Raw genomic sequence first — 13,205 nt, 5'->3', positions numbered from 1 at the left:
TTTCATTTTATTCCCCTGTGGAATGCCTATTACTCACATGTTGGATCTTCTGGATCTATCCTTCGAATCCTTTATCATTTCCCTAATGATTTTCATCTCTTTGTGATTTTGTTCTTTGCTTCGAGATCTCTTTCACTTGAACTTCAGGCCAGTAACCTGAATTTCAACTTTAAACACCTCTTTGAATTGGGATGATGAATTCCTAGTTCATTCCATGCTATACGTGAAACTCTTTTAAGAGTTCTCATTATACTTTTAACTCTCTTCCAGTCACTCTCTTTTTAATAAAGGATTCTTCTGAGTATTAATCTCCTTGACTGCTAGACCTAATATAATTTCCTTCCTCCCAGTGGTCTGCTGACCTTTGAGAGCCACGGTTTCCACAGGAACTATAGATCACATTCTAGCATTGGTGCTCTCTAGTGTTAGTCTTAGGCTCTCATCTGGCTGAGAAAGAAGAAGTTCCTGCAGTAGCTCCCTCCCTCAGGGAGTTGTGCTCATTATTGGCCCCAGTGCTTCACCCCTCCCCATATCCATGTCCTTGTAACTGCAATACCCTCCCATTCTGGATGAGATGATCTGCCTCAGGATTTTGTTCTGGTCTCAGCCATGTGATCTGATATGACCAATGGGATGTTTTTCAAGTAGGGGCTTGAAAAAGTGCTTGCACATTTCCACTCACTGTCTGGTTCCTCTGCCTTCACGATGGGAACATCCTAGGCTAACCTGAGGAAGGATAACATTTGGACCTACCAGAAGTGTGTCATTCAGTTGTCCCTCCAAATGACTTTTCTTTCTTTTTTTTTTTTTTAAAACCAGAACATTTATTGCATGACTAATCGTTGACATTCTTAAGATGAACTGGATGCTGCCACAGCTGCCTTCTTGGGTTTAGGTGTTGTTGCTTCATGGAATCTATGCCTGAATCTGTGGTATACAATTTTTAGGTGCCTCATTTGACCAGTTCCGGTGGTATTTTGTCTTTTAGCCTTGGCACTCCAGTTATACTTTCTCTTGTGCTTGGCAGGGTAGCCACATTTGCCACAGGTTGACTTCCGAAGGTGGTAGGCCTTAGAGCCACAGTGGTGGCACAATGTGTGTGTCTTATTGCGACGCTTTCTAAACGATGACGTCCCCTTCGTCATCTCGCTTCTGCAGTTGAGACCAGAGAGACCCCAAATGACTTTCTGTCTCATTTCAAGGTGTTCATGAAGTCTGAAAACATAGACTCATATACATAACACTGTCCAGGACATCTTCAATCTGTAAAAAATAAAATCACATAATTATTTACGTTTCCAGGCTTCACGGACAGTCTTGTAGAACAAAAGCCAAAATCCTAATGATCATCTGCAAGAGGCTCTATATGATTTCCTACTCTCCCCACCTCTCTGATCCCCTGTTTTCTCTCTTGTTCATTCTGCTCCAGGCACACTAGGCTCCTTTTCATGTGCCTGAAATGCCTTTGCCCTTTACCCAAATATCCCCAGTGAAGTGGTTTGAATATTGGTCTCCCCAAATCTCATGTTGAAATGTAATCCCCAGTGTTGGAGATGGGGCCTGGTGGGAGGTATTTGGGTCACTGGGGTGATTCCCTCATGGATGGCTTAACACCATCTCCTTGGTGATAAGTGAGTTCTCACTCTGAGTTCATGTGAGGTCTGGTTGTTTGAAAGAGTGTGGCACTTACCCCCATCTCTCTCTTCTCTTGCTCTCTCCATGTGACATGCCTTACTCCTGGTCACCTTCTGCCACAATTATAAGCTTCATGAGGCCTCACTAGAAGCAGACGCCAGCACCATGCTTCTGGTAAAGCCTGCAGAACTGTGAGCCAATTAAACGTCTTTTCTTTATAAATCACCCAGCCTCAGGTATTTCTTTATAGCAGTGGGCTAACACACACACATCCCTCACTTTCCTCATGCCTCCTCAAAGGTCGCTTTTCCTTATCACACTACTTACTCCCCTCTAGTACTCTGTATTCTTTACTCTGTTTTATCTTTTTCCAAAGCACTTATCATAATCTAACATACTTTTTATTTTACTTATCCATTTCATTTATTTTCTCTCTTCGTCACTAGATTGTAAATCCTGTAAAAGCAGCGATTTTTGTCTGTTTTGTTTACTGCTGATGCATGATTTTTCTCAGTCCCTTTGCCAGTCAAGGACCTCTGGCTGGTGATGCCCCTACCTGGGCCGTGTTCGGGGCATGCTACCTGCTGTAGGAGATGGCGTGCTCACTTGGCCTGTCTGGACCAAGTCATGCTTGCACATCAGTTCCCGAGTTCTTTTTTCACATCCAGGAAGAATGAGAATATGTTGACAATTGAAAAGTAAGCAAGGTGGGGAGTTTTCTTGAGTGTTGAAATAGCTTTCAGGGGAGAGGGGATGTGGGGGTGGTCCTCCTACCTTAGGACAGGAAAGTGCCCTGTGTATGGCTGAGTCTGGGGCTTTTATGGGCTCAGAATGGGGAGGGGCAGGCCGTAAGTAGTATTGGAAAAGGCAATATTCGATTAGTTAAAAGGTATTATTCAGAAAGAATCAACTGGGAAAGGGCAGGCAAACAGAAATAGAAGTTCTCTGGGTTGTGGGTTCCATCTGGAACCAGCAGTCTGGTCTTTCAGCATTCAGGCTGTTTTTGGCTTGAAGGTGGTTTCACTGGGGACCCACCCCTATCTGCCTGGGCATTTGGCTTCTTTCTGTTGTCATCACTGCTATAGCTCTAATACCTATATCATACTTGGTAAATGTTACTGCATTGAACAAAACCGTCAACATTTATTTTATTATAATTATTTGCTTTTAGAGACAAAGTCTCACTGTGTTGCCTAGGCTGGAGTGCAGTGACTATTCACAGGTGTGATAATGGCACACGATAGCTTTGAACACTTGGGCTCAAGCGATCCTTCCTCTTGCCTCAGCCTCCCAAGTAGCTGGGATTATAGGTGTGCATCTGGCTCGCAATCAACATTTTAAAGCATTATCTTTGGCATAGAGACAAATGCTTATTTTATTTGTTGTGACAGAGCAAGCATTCTGTTCATCTAAAAGTTGTATCATATCATTTAAGTTCAAATGAAGTCTAAGCGTAGCTGGAGAGAGTTGATGGTTTTAAATAAATTGTATTTAATCTGTTAAGGGCCTATTATATATCCACTCACAGTGGATTCTTACAGTGGTAGATATGATGTGAATTTTTAATAAATTCAAATTTTTTTTTGTAAAATAAAAGATAATAATATCTCAACATAAGCCTTAAAAATTCTTAAACATTCTGAACAGATTTCTCATTAAATTAAAACAGAATATAGTTTTGGCTATTAGTATAATGTGATCATGAGTTGTTCCTAGGCTTTAGTTAAGTAAAATAACCTCCTGATATATTTCAAAGAGCAAATTAATTCAACTCTTTCCTCATGTTACAAATTGTTAAATAAATGTACACGTTTGTTCCAACTGGTCATGAGAAATACTTAGAGAATATTGATAAAATACACAAAAATCTCCTTTTTCCATTTAATGCTGCATGTCATTAAGTATTCTTTATAAATACAGTTGTAATTGTAACAAACAAATCCATATTGCTTTTCTACGATTTAGTTTTATAGTCTCCTGTTATAAGATTTGTAGACTATTGTCTATTTTTCTCTTTTTTTTTTTTTATTCTGAGGCAGAGACTTGCTCTGTCACCCAGGTTGAAGTGCAGTGCCGCGATCTCAGCTCACTGCAACCTCTGCCTTCTGGGTTTAAGCAATTCTCTGCTTCAATCTCCTGAGTAGCTAGGATTACAGGTGCCTACCACCACATCTGGCTAATTTTTTTTGTATTTTAAGTAGAGATGGGGTTTCACTATCTTGGCCAGGCTGGTCTTGAACTCCCAACTTTGTGATCCACCCATGTCAACCTCTCAAAGTGCTGGGATTACAGGCGTGAGCCACTGCACCCGGCCTACATTTCTCTGTTATAAGTAAGACTTTGATGATCATCCTAGGACATAATTCTTTGAATGCTATCTCTGTTATATATATATTTTGGCTAGAGTCCTAGGTATAGAATTAATTAATCAAATGATATAAGCATTTAAAATTTTCTTGCTCCATAATTGTCACATTTTGCAGAAAAGTTGCATCACTTTTTACTTCTATTAGCAATGTATTGGTGCATCTCATCCCTCTCATATCAGCATTGAATTTTTTTACTGTGGTAAAGTATACCATAAACATATGGTAGCATAATGTTTACCATTTTAGCCATTTTTAAGTGTACAGCTCTGTGACATTAAGTATATTCACATTGTTGTGAAACCACCATCACCATCCGTCTCCAGAACTTTTTCCTCTTCCTAAATTGAAACTCTATCCACATGAAACACTAACTTTCTCTTCTCCCCACAGCCACAGGCAACCCCCTTCTACTTTCTGTTTGTATGAATTTAACTGCTCTAGGTACCTCATATGGGTGGATTCATATCTCTCATTTTGTGACTGGTTTAATTAACTGCCTTCAAGGTTCATCCATGTTGTGGCATGTGTCAGAATTTCCTTCCATTTTAGGGTTGAATAATATTTCATTGTATGTATATAGCACATTTTGTTTTTCCATTCATCTTTCAATGGAGACTGGGGTTGCTTTCACCTTTTGGCTATTCAGCATTGAATTTTAAGAAGACTCTTCCCTAGTTTTAATTGTATTTATTTGATTTATTGTAATACTGAACACATACACACACACACACAAACACACACATTTTTCCCCCCTGAGTAGCTATTTGTATTTTAATATTGATTATGCTAAATTTGTCATTGACTTTAGTAGGTATTCACTGTAAGCAACATAGGAAAGTATTAAGCTAAGAACATACCATTTATGTTTATATCCAGGGAGAAAGGTTTTAATATCTTGTTGTGTATCAATTTTTTGTTTTGTTTTGTTTTTGCAATTAGCTACAGTTGCCTTTAGGTGGCATTAGATACTTAGCATGTGTTATAGAGATTTTTGGTTATTGGATGTGTGTATGTATATTTTGACAGCTTGATGGACTTAAAAGCTGATCCAAATGTTATTTAAGGTCTAGAATGACATATAAATTAATATAGAAGCTAGGCATCCTGAGACCTCTTTCATTATGCAACTTCATGCTGACTAAATGACATCTTCCTTTTGGTTCTACAACAAATATTCTCCAGTTCTTTGCCTTGGATTAGATAATTTTAGAACAAAAATCTTAAAAATGTTTTGAAGTTCAATGTGAGGTTCTAAGCAAAATGGAGACTATTCTTTGGCCCAAATTTTGTAAAAATTTGGATTGAAAGGGAGTTCTTTCATGTATGTAAGAAATCCCTTACACCCATTTTTCTGAATCAACACTTCAGACATCAGAATTTACCGTGGTTGGCATAATGGAAGCAAGCCAAATATTTAGCAATAAAGGGTGTGGAGAAATTGCCATCTGTATGGATTCTGGTATTTGGAATCATACATATTATCATTCATATTATCATTTTTTGCTACTTCATTCAGAATTCATGTTTCTGAAAGACACTATTAAAAAATTCTCAAGGCACTTTTGTTCCTTTAAAAGATGCCTTCCTTTCAGGAAAAGAGAGCAGATTTTAGCACATTTTACTTGATTGTCATGGGTTTTAATGGGGCTTCGGGGGGTCAAGGGATTTGCCTGGGGTCTCAGGTTGGTGACTTCGTGGCTAGCCTCCTCTACACTGTGTTGGAATCGGCTGGCTCCAAGATCCTTGTTCTGTCTTCCCACTAGACCACATTGTCTTCCAAATGAAACCACAGTAGTGCTGAAAGCAGGAAGGAAACTCTTCAACTCACTTTTTTTTTTTATTCTTTTTTTTTAGATGGAGTCTCGCTCTGTCACCCAGGCTGGAGTGCAGTGGCGTGATCTCAGCTCACTGCAAGCTTCGCCTCCTGGGTTCACGCCATTCTCCTGCCTCAGCCTCCCGAGTAGCTGGGACTACAGGTGCTTGCCACCACGCCCGGCAAATTTTTAAATATTTTTTAGTAGAGACGGGGTTTCACCGTGTTAGCCAGGATGGTCTCGATCTCCTGACCTCGTGATCCACCCGCCTCGGCCTCCCAAAGTGCTGGGATTACAGGCGTGAGCCACCGCGCCTGGCCTCAACTCACTTTTTAAATAAAGATTTCTTTTAAGGAAAGGACAGGGAACAGTAAGAATAGCCTTTTTCACAGGTGAGTGACTTGAGCCATCTCTACCTTTTGAATGTTAGCTTTTTCTTTAATGAATTACTCCTGAAAATACTTGTTTGTAAAGATCAATGAAATATTTCCTATATATGTTAATGATAGTTTTTCTTTTCAAGAAAAACGTGTTTTCATCATATCTAGGGTGGAGAGCTAACAAACTTTGAAAACCCATTATGTGGCAAGTGTCTTACACTTGTTATCTCAAATAATATTCACAGTGACCCACAGTAACATTGCAAATAAGATGACTAATTCCATTTCATTGGAACAGTACTAGAAGTTCAGAGAGATTTTTCTTCAAAAAGAAAAACTTGTTCAAATTCCCACAACTAGTAAATGAGAGAATCAAGATCATGGTCCATTCCTATTGAATACATGTAGAAACAGGAAGAATTTATTTAAGTTTGAGACGTATTTCATTGCCTATCCCAAATTAACATCTTTTGAATCCTTATAAAATTTCACACCTTTTCTTTTCTTTTCTTTTCTTTTCTTAATAGTCTCAGATTACAATTAATGAATTTTAGATGTATATCACAATTTTTTTCTTTTCTATAGTCATATCTTCATTATAATCAGCAGCATCTTATAATTTTTCACTTAATTTGTAATTAGTCTGTGTAGGGGTTCAAGGGATATGGGGCTGATCAAGGAAAAGGATGTCTGCAAGAGAGGTAGTGACAAGTTTGTTGGTGCTTGGCCACGGTTGCATGAGAGGAGAAGTCCCTCATAGCCTTACTGGTGAGGGAGGAGGACAAGGGAGAGAGAGATTGGAGAGGAAGCTTACATAGAGTCTCTGGGTCAGAGAGCCCTGACATGCAGCTTTGGCTGGAGGCCTTATAACTGCACGGCCCTGTCTTATGAATAGGTAACAGCTGTTGGGCGAGGTTTTGCGGGGTATGCAAAGCAGACAGGCTCTTAAGCAGCTAACATTTTCTTGGTCAGGCTATTTTTAAAATAAGTGGATGTGTAAAAATTTAAGTTTGGTGTCAGTGGGCTTTTGAGCTAATGGGTCTCAGCCTGCAGTGGAGAAACAACCAACTTTGGGGATAATATACAGAGGCTATCTTTGGCTGATTTATGTAACAGCCTATCCCAAGGCACCAGAAGTATTTAATTGTTCTGGGAACAGAGAATAGCTTTTGATCATAGAAAGTATGTGATTCAACTAAACTAGTAGTTTATTAGTTCAATGATATTACTCTCTGTGGTTTTATTCACTTATACTTGTATACAGAACAAATACTATTTATAATAAAGGGAAGTAAGTACCCCTATCTTCAAATATAATTTTATTCCAGTTTCTAGTATATATGCTGCTGAAATGAGCATAATTTTATTCCAAAGAATTGAATAACATATTCAAATATTTCTGCCTCCAGCTAGAGCCACCTAAGGGTTCATATTTGATAGCAGTAACATGTTTAATTACTTTTTATCCATATATGTTTGAATTACATAAATATTGATGAAAAGTATAATAAAACCTTAAACTTCTTTTCCATTTTGTAGCTATATATACATATATATGTTTGTCTTTGGTTTGTGAAAGCAATTCCTATTTTGCTATGAGAAGTTACTAGTTTAATTGGAACTCAGAATATTTACAGCTATGTAAGACCGTGGGCTCTCTGCTATTTGGCATGCTGGCCCTGATGTTGCTGGCAGCTCCAGGCATCCTCCTGTGTTGAGGCTCATCCAGGCACCAGCTTCTGTGCTTCCAAATTTCAGGGGCACGTGTCACGTTTCTGTAAGAACTCTTACTGTACACTGCATTGTGATCTGGTTGTACGTTGGGTCTGTGTATCTGCAGTGATTCTCTACCCTTCAGATTCCATGAAAGAAATCTGCTATCAAATGAATTACTAGGCTTTTCGTGGGCAATGGTTGTTGGACCAGTGTGGCTACCTTGAAAGGCATGTGTCTAATTTCTCTCTTTGAATGTGTGGGCACTTATATCACCGATCTCAAATTTGAGGCCTCAATGGACCCTCTAAGATTCCCAGGAACTATCCCACTTGTGATTCTATGATTTATATAGAAGATTATTTACTGGAGTAGAAAAATATGCTTATGAAGAACAAATGGGAACTAACATTTGTTGAGTATATTATATGAATTACCACATTTACTCTTCATGAAAACCCTAAAAAATAGGAATTATTTTTTTCTTTTTTATTGATGAGTACACTAAAGCTAGGAGGCTCTACCTATGATTAAAGTGATGATCCAAATTGAGATCTGTTTGACTTTGAAATATGGGCATTGAAATTATTGGCATTTAAAAATTATATCAATAACCATTTCCCTTTTAAATAATACTAAGACAGAAATTGCATTAAACCAATTAGAGATTTTTAAATATTTGAAAAGGAATCAATAAATGTGATACATCATAAAAACAGAATTCAGGACAAAAACCATATGATCATCTCAATAGACACAGAAAACACATCTAAAATGAATTTTAAAAGATAAAATTCAGCATCCCTTCATGATAAAAATTTTTGACAAATTAGGCATAAAAGTAACATGCCTCAACATAAGAAGGGCTGTGTATGACAAACCCACAGCCAATATCACACTTAATAAGAAAAAGTCGAAGCATTTCCTCTAAGAACTGGAACAAGACAAGAATGCCCACTTTCACTACTCTTATTCAACACACTACTGGAAGTCTTTGCCAGAGCAATCAGGCAAGATAAAGAAATAAAAGGCATCCAAATTGGAAGAGAGAAAGTCAAATTATTCCTGTTCACTGATGATATGATTTTATATCTAGAAAACCCTAAAGACGCCACCACAAATTCTTGGATTTGATAAATAAATTTAGTCACGTTTCAGGATACAAAATTAATGTACAGAATCACTGGCATTTGTATACACCAAACCGAATCTAGCTAAGGACCAAATCAAGAAGGCAATTCCATTTATAATAGCTAAAAATAGTAATGAAATACCTAGGAATATATTTAACCAAAGAGGTGAAAGATCTCCATAAGGAGAACTACAAAACACTGATGAAAGAAATTGTAGACGACACAAACAAATGGAAAAATATCCCATGCTCATGGATTAGAAGAATCAATATTGTTAAAATGATCATAAAACCCAAAGCAATCTATAGATTTAATACAATCCCTATCAAATTACCAATGTCATTTTTTCACAGAATTAGAAAAAGCAATCGTAAAAATCACATGAAACCATAAAAGAGCCAAATAGCCAAAGCAACCCTAAGCAAAAAGAACAAAGCTGAATGCATTACATTACCTAACTTCAAATTATACAGGATTATAGTAGCCGAAACAGCATGGGGCTGGTGTAAAAATAGACACATAGATCAATGGAACAGAATAGAGAACCCAGAAATAAAGGCACAGACTTATAACCAACTGATCTTTGACAAAGTCAACAAAAATATACACTGGAGAAAGGACACCCTACTCAAGAAACGGTGCTGGGAATATTGGAGAGCCATATGCAGAAGAATGAAACTGGACTGCTATCTCTCACCATATACAAAACTTAAGATCAATTAAAGACTTAAATCCAATACCTGAAACTGCAGAAATCCTAGAAGAAAAACTCTTTTGGACGCTGGCCTAGGCAAAAATTTATGACTAAGTCTTCAAAAGAAAATGCAACAAAAACAGACAAATGGAACTGAATTAAACTAAAAAACTTCTGCATAGCAGTAAATAAATAAGTAAATAAACAAACAAATAAAATCAACTGAATAAACAGACAACCTATGAATGGGAAAACTTTTTTTTGCAAACAATGCATCCATGAGGGCTAATATCCAGAATCTACAAGGAATTCAAACAACTCAGCAAGAAAAAAACAAATAACCCTGTTATACAGTGGGCAAAGGACATGAACAGACATTTTCCAAAGGAAGACATACAAGTGACCAACAAACATATGAAAAAATGCTTAGCATCACTAATCATCAGAGAAATGCAAATTAAAACCACAGTAAAATACCATCTCACACCAGTCAGAATGGTTCTTTTTAAAAAGTCAAAAAACAACAGATGTTAGTGAGGATGTGAAGAAAAGGTGGCTGGCACAGTGGCTCACACCTGTAATCCCAGCACTCTGGGAGGCCGAGGCAGGTGGATCACTTGGGGGCAGGGGTTCGAGACCAGCCTAGTGGGCATGGTGGCACAGGCCTGTAATCCCAGCTACTTGGGAGGCTAAGGCACACAAATTGCTTTAACCTGGGAGGCGGAGGTTGCACTGAGCCAAGATTGTGCCACTGTACTCTAGCCTGGGTGACACAGAGAGACTGTCTCAAAATAAATAAACAAACAAACAAACAAAATAAAGAAAAGGGAATGTTTGTACACTATTAGTGAGAATGTAAATTAGTACAGCTGTTATACAAAACAGTATGCAGATTTCTCAAAGAACTCAATATAGAACTACCATTCCATCCAGCAATCTCATTATTGGGTATATACCCAAAGGAAAAGAAATCATTGTATCAAAAAGATACCAGTACTCATATGTTTATTGCAGCACTATTCACAACAGCAAAGACATGGAATCAACTTAAGTCTCCATCAACAGAGGATTGGATAAAGAAAATATGATATATATGTATGAACACTACTCAACCATAGAAAGGAATAAAATCGTGTCTTTTGCAGCAACAAGGATGGGACTGGAGGCTATTATCCTAAGTGAAATAACCCAGAAACAGAAATACTGCATGTCCTCCATTACAAGTGAGAACGAAGAAATAGACACACATGGACATACAGACTGAAATAATAGACACTGGAAACTCTAAGAGGTGGGAGGGTGAAAGGGGAGTGAGGGGTGAAAAAATTACATATTGAGTACAGCGTTCACTATTTGGCTGATGCGTGCACTAAAAGCCCCTACTTGACCACTACACATTATGCACATGTAAAATATCTATACTTTTACTCCCTTCATGTGTAAACTAAAAAAAAAAAAAAATTAAAGAAATACTTGAAAAGGATAACAAAACTTACAGAATAACTCATTTTTAAATTTATAATATCAATTTTTACCATCTTAAGTCAATGGTTATCTTTGAAAAACTTCGTAGATAACATTATGGAAATATGCAAAAAAAGATAATCTAGTAACACATTCATTTGTTGAACAATAAGGTAGTTTCTTTTTATCCCTGAGCATTTTGTTTAGTAAAACTGACCTTAATTGTGCCCTTCACCTACTTTACATTAGAAAAAACATAAACATTGCCTAAAAACAAATTGCAACATTGTGTGTCTTTTGTTACCTCTATTTTTAAACAGAGGTAATACCTCAATAAAGCAGTTATAATAATATATAATTATATAATAGAAAATAATATAATAAACTGCATGTTTTTTAAGTGTCCACTTAGATACTTTTTATTTTTTATTTTATTTATTTATTTATTTATTTAGAGACAGAATCTCGCTCTGTTGCCCAGGCTGGAGTGCAGAGGTGTGATCTCGGCTCACTGCAAGCTCCACCTCCCGAGTTCACGCCATCCTCCTGCCTCAACCTCCCGAGTAGCTGGGACTACAGGTGCCCGCCACCATGCCCAGCTAATTTTCTTTTTTTCTTTTTGTATTTTTAGTAGAGACGGGGTTTCACTGTGTTAGCCAGGATGGTCTCGATCTCCTGACCTTGTGATCCACCTGTCTCGGCCTCCCAAAGTGCTGGGATTACAGGCGTGAGCGACCGCGCCTGGTGGATACTTTTTAAAAAATACTTTAATTTCTAGGGCACATGTGCACAACCTGCAGGTTTGTTACATAGGTGTACATATGCCATGTTGGTTTTCTGCATCCATCAACTATTTCTCCTAATTCTATCCCTCCCCCAGTCCCCCACCCTCCGACAGGCCCTGGTGTGTGATATTCCCCGCCCTGTGTCCAAATGTTCTCATTGTTCAATACTCACCTATGAATGAGAACATGCGGTGTTTGGTTTTCTGTTCTTGTGATAGTTTGCTGAGAATGATGGTTTTCAGCTTCATCCATGTCCCTGCAAAAGACATGAACTCATCCTTTTTTATGGCTGCATAGTGTATGCACATGGTGTATATGTGCCACATTTTCTTTCTTTTCTTTTCTTTTCTTTTTTTTCTTTTTTTTGAGATGGAGTCTTCCTCTGTTGCCCAGGCTGGAGTGCAGTGGCATGATCTTGGCTCACTGCAAGCTCTGCCTTCTGGGTTCATGTCATTCTCCTGCCTCAGCCTCCCGAGTAGCTGGGACTACATATGTGCCACATTTTCCTAATCCAGTCTATCATTGATGGACTTTTGGGTTGGTTCCAAGTCTTTGCTATTGTAAATAGTGCCGCAATAAACATATGTGTGCATGTGTCTTTATAGTAGCATGATTTATAATTCTTTGGGTATATATCCAGTAATGAGATCACTGGGTCAAATGCTATTTCCAGTTCTAGATCCTTGAGGAATCGCCACACTGTCTTCCACAATGGTTGAACTAATTTACACTCCCACCAACAGTGTAAAAGCATTCCTATTTCTCCATATCCTCTCCAATATCTGTTGTTTCCTGACTTTTTAATGATCACCATTCCAACTGGCATGAGATGGTATCTCATTGTGGTTTTTGATTTGCATTTCTTTTGACCAGTGATGATGAGCATGTTTTAGTTTGTCTGTTGGTTGCATAAATGTCTTCTTTTGAGAACAGTCTGTTGATATCCTTTGCCCACTTTTTGATGGTTTTTTTTTTCTTGTACATTTGTTTAAGTTCTTTGTAGATGATGGATATTACCCTTTAGGTAGATTGCAAAAACTTCCTCCCATTCTGTAGGTTGCCTGTTCACTCTGATGGTAGTTTCTTTTGCTGTACAGAAGCTCTTTAGTTTAATTAGATCTTGTTTGTCTATTTTGGCTTTCGTTGCCATTGCTTTTGGTGTTTCAGTCATGAAGTCCTTGCCCATGCCTGTGTCCTGAATGGTATTACCTAGGTTTT

The 13,205-nt window shown here is 37.9% G+C and overlaps 1 pseudogene; it reads right to left on the bottom strand.

Moving 5' to 3' along the window:
* Positions 1–851: 851 nt before the first annotated feature.
* On the bottom strand, positions 852–1,145 carry LOC105544584 (annotated as a pseudogene).
* Between the last annotated feature and the right edge of the window lie 12,060 nt (positions 1,146–13,205).

Source organism: Mandrillus leucophaeus, unplaced genomic scaffold (genome assembly GCF_000951045.1).
Source record: "Mandrillus leucophaeus isolate KB7577 unplaced genomic scaffold, Mleu.le_1.0 Scaffold301, whole genome shotgun sequence".
Taxonomy (NCBI): Eukaryota; Metazoa; Chordata; class Mammalia; order Primates; family Cercopithecidae; genus Mandrillus; species Mandrillus leucophaeus.
The sequence above is the reverse complement of the archived record's forward strand: the minus strand, read 5'-3'. Positions and strand labels throughout refer to the sequence as shown.